The sequence below is a fragment of the Lygodium microphyllum genome, chromosome 16, assembly GCF_053477565.2.
Source record: "Lygodium microphyllum isolate KBCC chromosome 16, Lygodium_microphyllum_v1.1.10, whole genome shotgun sequence".
In the NCBI taxonomy this organism is placed as follows: domain Eukaryota; kingdom Viridiplantae; phylum Streptophyta; class Polypodiopsida; order Schizaeales; family Lygodiaceae; genus Lygodium; species Lygodium microphyllum.
In genome coordinates, this window is record NC_141150.1 from 124,997,777 (window position 1) to 125,006,483 (window position 8,707).

At 40.8% G+C, this 8,707-nt stretch overlaps 1 pseudogene; it reads right to left on the bottom strand.

Annotated features, from left to right (window-relative positions):
- Positions 1-888: 888 nt before the first annotated feature.
- LOC148023387 (uncharacterized) lies at positions 889-8,197 on the bottom strand (annotated as a pseudogene).
- Positions 8,198-8,707: the final 510 nt, after the last annotated feature.

Below are 8,707 nucleotides of genomic sequence, written 5' to 3' on the forward strand. Positions count from 1 at the left end.
CGTGCAATTTGCTTAGTGCGTGCCATGTGAGGAGAAGTATCATGGGTGGAATGTTATGAAGTTGTGAGAGAATGAGGTTTTAAATTAGAGGTGGTCGTTCACATTCGGCCACCCACTAATGTCCACCCTCCTCGGGGGGTTTCACGCGGTACACCAATTTTAATTCAAAAATGACATAAATTGAAAATTTCGTCAAAGATACAATATGGCCTTAGGAGTTCCTGCCCATATTTTGCCTACACGCACCCTAGTTTGACGCTAAGTAGCATGGGTTGCAAGGCCATGTGTACTTCTCCATGCCTCAGAATGGTGATGGGCGGGCTCATCGTCCAGCTTGTCTCGCAATTTCAGAGTTTCGCACATGCTCCATGTCTCACTTACGTCCAAATGTGCTTCGAAAGAACTAATTAAACATCTCTTGTAAGTAGTTTGACCGTACTCTACCACCTCCATGATGCGTATTTTTGAAATAAACCCCCCTCACCCGGTAGTGCGACTTTTCCATGCCTTGTGTACTCCAAATGTCAAGCGACCCGTATGTATTCATGAAGTAGGTCCTATGTGCAAAAAAAATGTATTGCACCATCCCACCAAACAAAAGAAGTATTATTAGTGCGTGTCTATTTTTAGTCCTATATTTGATGTGTTAGAATGGCATACCATATAATGGGTTATGCTTGTTTCACCCCAAGCATTAGTGACTACTGTCGTGAACTTGACTAGACGATATTGAAACTCTATACGCTGTTGTTCTGTTGTACTTGAACGAGACATTAGCTTAACCATTTTGTCAAAAGATGCCCACACTTGCTTTCTTCGATTATCGACCATTGGATTTGGATCGTTGTCGGTGATGCACTTGCATAATTCCTTCCACAGCTCCCACATCTACTCTTCCGACTGCATCTCATCATCTTCTCCGTCCTCATGATGAGCTCTTGTCATCTTTGAGGGTGGCCTTTGAAGAAACCTTCTCGCTTTTGCACCACTCATGGATACTTGTTGAGCAATCTCATGAGTGACGCTAGAGTTTTTGTTAGCCACAATGGAAACATTTCCACCATGACATCCGATTGAATTCAGAAGGGCCTCTACTTGGGTCAATGCATCTATTGATCTTTCATTGGGCTTCATGGTGAATGCATAATCAATATGAAGCTTCAACAAACGATTAAATATATGCATGAATGCATGTAATGTGCAGAAATAAACATTACTGAGTGGGAAGTCAATGATAGGATTCCAATCACGATCCAAATATGCCCTGTCTAGCTCGTCAAGCATGGGGCAACTCAACACAGACGTGTCCCATTGTCTTTCTGCATCCTCACCCACACCGCCATCTTGAGCTTCCAGCTGTGCGATGGTGCTTTGTTCTAGTCTCTTCCCTCGTGAAGTGACATTTTGACCCTTCGTTGGTTTCTTGTATCCACGAGTATAGAATGAGAAAGGCAACAAAGAATTGGCACCTTGCTTGCATCCAAGCAAGCACTTAATTGTCTTCAAATCTCCACCCAAATGCCACTCCACTTCAAATGTTCCAAATCCTTGAACATCCAACTTCTCGCCTGACATCATTTGAGCACAAATTGTCTCTGGTATATATGGAATTCTATCAAACATCCATTGGAGGACCTCGTGCATTTCTTTGGGAACTTCGAATGCACCTAGCCACCATATCTCCTTCTCCGATTGGACACTAAAAGAGGGTCTATCTGGAGCATCGAATCTTCTCGCTTTGCACAGAATAAGGCATCATTCATGAGTGTTACGCTAATCCTCTCAGGCCTTTGACCCTTAACTATTTGAGACACACTCATCCAGCTTCAACACAAAAGCCAACTTCTCTCCTAGCACTACAAAACATAGAGGTCATACATTATAAGAACACAAAGGTCATACATTGTAAAAATGTGTGCCCTCACCTACTTAGAGATCATTGCTTGTTGAAGTTTTCTCAGGTCAACAAAAATATTATTGAACTTTGTATATTGATATCCATCTGCCTTTGCAGATGCACTTGATCCATTCCTCGACCCCGAGCGCTTTTTAAAAATGCCAGGGATGCACATTGTGCCTTCAACATGCAGATACTCCCCTAGGCGAGAAAAAACATCTTAACTGCTTACCTTTCGGGCAAGATGAATCCTATGTGGTACAAGAAAGAAGTATTGAGTGATGCCATGCTTGCGTAATGCATCTTTCAAGAGTTGATGGCCCCCTTGGTATCCCTTTGTGCTAATGCCTGCATCGTCACATGCAATCAAGACATCAAGCTTGGACACTATGTTGGAAAATTTTTGCATTACCTCCTTAGTGATTGCATCCCTCATGCGCTTTGACTTTGATTTCTGGAGGAAGGAGATGATGTCTATTGGCTTGAGGCATCTCAACATAAGATATGCACAATCAGTGCGGGTCTCACTAGCACACACCTCTTGAATAAAATTTCTGAGATTACATCAGCAACTTGTTAGTGTTAACATGAAAATGTATGTTTTAATTGAAACTTGATGGGAAGAGTATGCTCACTTAGTTGTTAACACTCTCCTCTTGCAAGCACCACCACCGAGTGCAAGTGTCTCTATAGAACTAAAGGTCCATTTACGCTCCCTTGCTCCTAGTGGAGTCTCTTTCATTCATTGAATGGTATTCTTCAATTGTGCAATGGTACTCGACTTATCTTGAACTTGTGTGAGGTGCCGACCCCAACTCGGGGAAGACTAACCTTTGACAGCCTAATAGACTTTTAGTACGTATGCGGTTGACGACCTCCCTCATCCCGACTGGAATACCAAAGGGATTACGAGCAACCAACGTAGTCTATTATCTACCTCGCAGGGGAAACGTGATCTCTTAAAGCCTCTAACTGTTAATCAAGGTCTGCGACCTTAAGATTACAGTAAATAAACCTTGCACTTGGTTCATAGAGTTAACACCTTTTTCCCTATCAAGTGTGAGGCATGGCCGTTAACCTTTCCCCTAAAATAAGTTTTATTTGGGTTCTCATCCTTACGGTCTCCTACGGATCTAGAATTGTTGGAAAGCTATCCGACTTATCAGAACCACCCGGCCATGAATCGGAGTCGTCGGGACTACCAATTCCCCACTTTCCTTGAAGGGTCCGGTGTTTCCTAATTACTACCACACTGTTTTAAATATACAAACATGTTCGTTAAAACAGCCTTTCAAACGTTTCAAACAAGATAAGACATTGTTTACTGAAAACAGTCCCTACTTTGATTTAAATTCATTATTCAATTACAATCATTCATTTTTATTTAACGACGCTGCCTCCATCGGCCTTTCAGCCTTTCTACGTCCCAACATGGCTTGTCGAGGCGTCCGAGTTCATTCACAACACAACCTTTTCCTGGGCTTCCAGTGCCTTTCCATTGCACAACCCATCCGGGCTTCCAATGCCTTTCCATTGCGCGGCTTTCCAAGCTCCTGCGCTTCCAATCGACTTGGCCTCAGGCGCTATGCTAATACATCGGAAGATCTAGAATCCGGCGGTACCAACGAGGGTAGCTAACATCTCGTCCTAAGCGACTAAGGGTTTTTAATTGACTCATAGCCCCCGCTAAGTCCCCTTGTCCCTCGGAGATGCTCCTCGCTTGGCGGGCTTATTGGCACCACTCGTCTCTTGCCCAAGAAAAACGAGCAGCTTATCCCATCTCAAGCTACGATGCGCTACCCTTCCAGAGTGGGGAAACGTCCCAATGGGGTGGAGGTTACGCCCATAGAACTTATTCACACGGCCGAAGCCGTCAATTCTGCCTAGTTGGCGAGAATTCAATTTTACCCATTAGAACTTTCCTTATTTAAAATTTACTATTTTCCAAACAAATTTGGGAAATTCAAACACTTCCATTTGGGAAGATCAAACATTCTTTTGAATTTAAAATACTTTAAAACACATGCGCGAGTTTCGTAGAACGATTGTTCGCATTTACGGTCAAGGTTTCTCTCAATTAGTCCCTAGGCTAAAACTAAGGTCGTGTATGCAATGCCTTTAATTTATGACATTAATTTAATTCAAGAACTTCGTAATTGAAAGCTTTTCCACTCACCTCGTGTACATTCATAGTAGCGACGACATTGTGTGTAGTGGCTGCTCCCAATGCTTCGTGTTCGCGATTAGTCTCGGCTTCGTTGTGTACAGACTCGCGAGTGCATTTTGGGGCCATTTTTCACTCACACACAATAATAAGTTCACGAGGAAAATTTAAAAAAACTGACACAATTTTCGCATATAGATTGAGGTTAGCGTAGAGTGCGAATATGAATTTCCATTACACTTACCCTATTATTTTTGAAATTTAATCTAATTTACAATTTTTTAAATAAATCTAGAATTTTCTAATTTTTTAGGTATTTTAATGCAGATTTTATTAATTTCTGCATCTTCTTTAATTAAAAAGTTATTTTTTAACTCAAAAATTTGATTAAAAATTCCTAAAATGAGCAAAAATTATAGGAAAAATTCTCTAAATTCTAAAAAATTCAAAATTCTGCAAAAATTTCTAGAATCTTAATTTTATTAATTTTATTTAATTAAATTAGCTTGATTTTTAACTCTAATTAAGTGATTTTCTACCCTTAATTAATTCAAATTTAGATTTTCATTATTTTCCCTCGATCCTTACACTAATCTTCACACATGGTACTCACATCACTTTTTAATTTTAAGATTCTCTAATTTTTCTTAATTTCTTTTCATAATTAGGAAAAGTAATTAATTTTTAATAATTATATATTAATAGATTTTTGAGCATTTCTTTATTGCATCATACTTATATGCTATCTAATTTCTCAAGAAAAATATCAATTCTTACTAATTGTGCATAATTTTGCTAATCATGATTAGCGCTCGCTAATTACAATTTGGCAAATTAAGCATAATTAGACACACACACACACATAGAATGCTTTTATATATTACATTGAGTGTATAAATGCTCATGCATGCTTTAATTAAAGAAATTGACTAGATACGTAAGAGGATTTTGATTAATGTAGAGAGAAGGAGAGTAATTGAGCTCTAATTGAGCTTAATTAAGAGACTAAGAAATTAATCTAGTGCCGAAATTCATTAATTTGCAGCAATTAAGAGGATATGCAACTTGAAAATTACAACATTACCTTAGCTCTTATGGTCCTTGCTACTTCGTTGTCAACTTCTCTCTAAATCTAATGAGCGATTAGGAAATTAGGGTTTTCCCTAATGTGAAACTCTAATCTCACAAACCCTAACCCTAATTTCTCTAAAGCTTAACCCTAAATTTTCTCTCAAATTTTGCTCTAAAATTTTCTCTAAAAATGGCTAAGGATGGGGTATTTATATAGGGGAGTGCAGGGCCTTAGTGAGAGGGTGTTAGGAGCAGTTAACTGAGCCCATTCTCTCTCTAGAAGAGGCGCCTTCTCACATGCTCCTGACACTTGGCAATGGTTGCCTCATGCACCACACATGCCCAAGCCATGTGCCCAAAACCATGGTTTTTGCCCTAAGCCTTTTCACCATTCAATTTTGCATTATTCCCAGCAATTCCTCATTAATTGAATTGAGTCTAATGTGCACATACTTTGTCCGTTTTCAGATCCGTTTCGACCAATGAGTACGCATACACATATAGCACAAGACTCCTTTGCGAATATGGTAATTACTCCTTCAAAAAATGTACAAAAAGAAATCCGAATTGGTACACTTTGAAAAATTCAATTCTCTTTAAAGTTCTCGTAAGAAAAAGATTCAAAATAGCACAACCTCGGATTGGGATATTACATTTTCCCCAACATAAGGACTCGAGATGCCCTCATCTCGCAAAGAACTAAGGGTAATCCTTGAGAAGTGAAACTTCGTCTTCCCATGTCGCATCCTCGGTTGGGTAGTCCTTCCATTGTACCAAATTCTCTCTTAGGATTCGGTTCCTAAGAATCCTTTCTCGAGTCTCCACTATTCTTTCAGGTTGTAACTCAAGAATACTCTGACTTGGCATGACAATCCTCTCATCGTCAAGTACATGATCTGGGTTAGGTATGTAAGGTTTTAACAGACTTACATGAAAAACATTATGTACCTTAAGATGTGCCGGTAGGTCGAGTTTGTAGGCTTGGGATCCTATCCTTTTGGTAATAGTGTAGGGTCCACAATACCTTGCACTAAGCTTCTTGTACTTCCCTAGGGATAGTGAACTTCTTTTGGGTCATACTCGAAGGAAAACTTTATCGCCCTCTGCAAATTGTCTATCCGATCTCTTCGCATCAACGTACTGCTTCTGCCTGTCGCGGGCTGCTTGGATATCCTTGCAGATAGGTCTCGTTTGCTCAGACATGTCTTCAATCACTCTCTTTGAAGCTTCTACTCTCAAGGTTGGATCATAAAAATTTAGCGATGAAAGACATTCCTAGCCGTAGAATGCACAAAATGGAGTCATACCTATGCTTCACTGAAGTGATGAATTATAAGCAAATTCCACTAAAGGAAGGTATTGGATCCATTTGGTAGCTTCTATGTTACAGTAGGCTCTCAGAATATCTTCAATCACTTGATTGACCCGCTCTGTCTTTCCATCTGTCTGTGGATGGTAAGTTGTACTAAAGCATAACTGAGTTCCGATAGCGTTGTCAAAGGATTAGGAAAGCAATGTCACAACTTCAGAAGTCCTTGATAAATTTCAGGATAGAAAATCAATCAAACGATATCACGATTCAATTTGAAAGAAGGTCACCTCAATTTCGGATAATGGCATCAATTGCTCCAGCTTCATACTCATTGACAAAGTAAAATCATGGTCTCAAAGAGAATCAGGCAAGTTCAAACTGCATTGTGATTACTGAACTCAAAAATCTCTATTGCAATAAAAATTGATCCATGTAAGCAATCATATCTAAATTTTATTGGGCCTCCATACAATTCAATTGGCGTTGTAAGTAGGTCACATGTCACTGCACTACTGATATGATGGTGTCATGAAGAGCAACACCATGTTTTAGGATGCCGTTAAAACTGAAAGATTTCCTTTCCACATTTAAGATGTAAAATTAACAATCCAGTTTGGTTGCAGACATCCATTGCTTTCTTGTTTGTAGTTGCTGTAATTGCTATATTCATCCTCCCTTTGGTAACAGTAGTCCAAGTTTTTGTTCTCCAGAACATAAATTATGATGGCTGTAAAGCCCCAATCCTTGTGCTTCGAGCCTCTCCAAGTCCTCTAATGTCAAGTATGTGCAGGAGGTTCAGTTTCCTATTGATGCCTTCTATGCCTACGATTATTTTACCTTCATTTCTTTTTGAAAATGATAACTTTGGCATCCAAAAGCTGCTCTTCAACCACTGCATGAACAACAACCTTTGGTACAACAGGCCTTCCTATGCTTGTTTGTGCCTTTAAACCTGCACGTTTGCAAAAGCCTTAGGTGCCCTGTAAGGTAGGATTTCTTCAGGTTTGACGCACCCAACGACGATCTTCAGGATCAACTTCAATAAACTGTTTCACCCAATCCACAGGAATTAAGGATAACCATATGCATCGATCAGATTTTTTTTTTAAATCCCAAACAAGCAACTGCAAAATCCACTGTAATAACTGGAGTAACGAGTTGATTGTCCAATCTCTGCAACTCCACAGATTCCCTCGAGCTTTTGGTAGATAATTTGTCCAGTTTTTCCACCTACGCCTAAATTCTGTGTACCTTTTTATTCATCTCGATGCGATGGTGTTAATCGTTCTGGACCGTGTTTCAACCTGCGCCCGTCGACATAGACCCTCCACTCTTTGGTATGCACACTCGACCCTGCATTACTAGCACCGCTTGGAACACTAGCCGGCCTTGGATCCCACATGGAGTCAGGCTTTGACGATGGAGGGGGGAGCAAGAAGCTGCTCAGAAATGGCAGGATTGAAGACACCACGGATGGCCAGTTTTCTGTCAGAAACTCTCACATGACCAGGAGATTGTAGCCTTCTTTCATCTGATGATACGGCAGTTAGGTGTATCGACGGCTACACACATGGACATACTGAAGGGAAGCTTCAATCCGCTTGCTGTTGGGAATCTCAACCCCACCAACACGAGCTCATCGAATATTCAAGCCTTGAAGCTTAGAAGAGGCGATGCACTGCTTGCTTTGAAGCGGCGTGAGAGACGAGGTTGTAAGGATACTCAGAGCCAATGCCTGGACGGAGGCCGCCATCGCCAAGAGCGTCTCTCTACTTCAATCGTTGCTGTAGCAACACTCACGGGGCTGTTATCCTCTTCCCTAAAGCGCAGCTCCCCTCTATTCGGCGCAGTGTATCGTCCCTAAAATCCAGACAACAATTCTTCCCTTTAGCCTTCTGATTCTCTCCTTTCAAATGTCGAATATAAGATCAGGATTCCCAAGCTTGATTCAAAAACTCCTCTATTCCTCCTTGTTCGGCTGTAGTTTATCGTTATTGGCTTCCCTTTTCTGGATATGCAAGGACTCCTGTGATCCATGTCCTCCTCTCCGCAGAGCTCTTCCGTCTACCTGGCATCGACCTTCTGGACTGGTTTCAACCTCAGACTGTCACCTTTCCTTCACCCTCCAATCCTCTGTTTTCCTATGCTCTGTTCATCCTGCCTCTCTCCTACGCAAGCCATATGGACTTCCTGGCCTTTATCAACAACCACCATGTTGCCACAAGCTTTTAAAGCACAGACAAGTGTGATACTATCCAAAGAG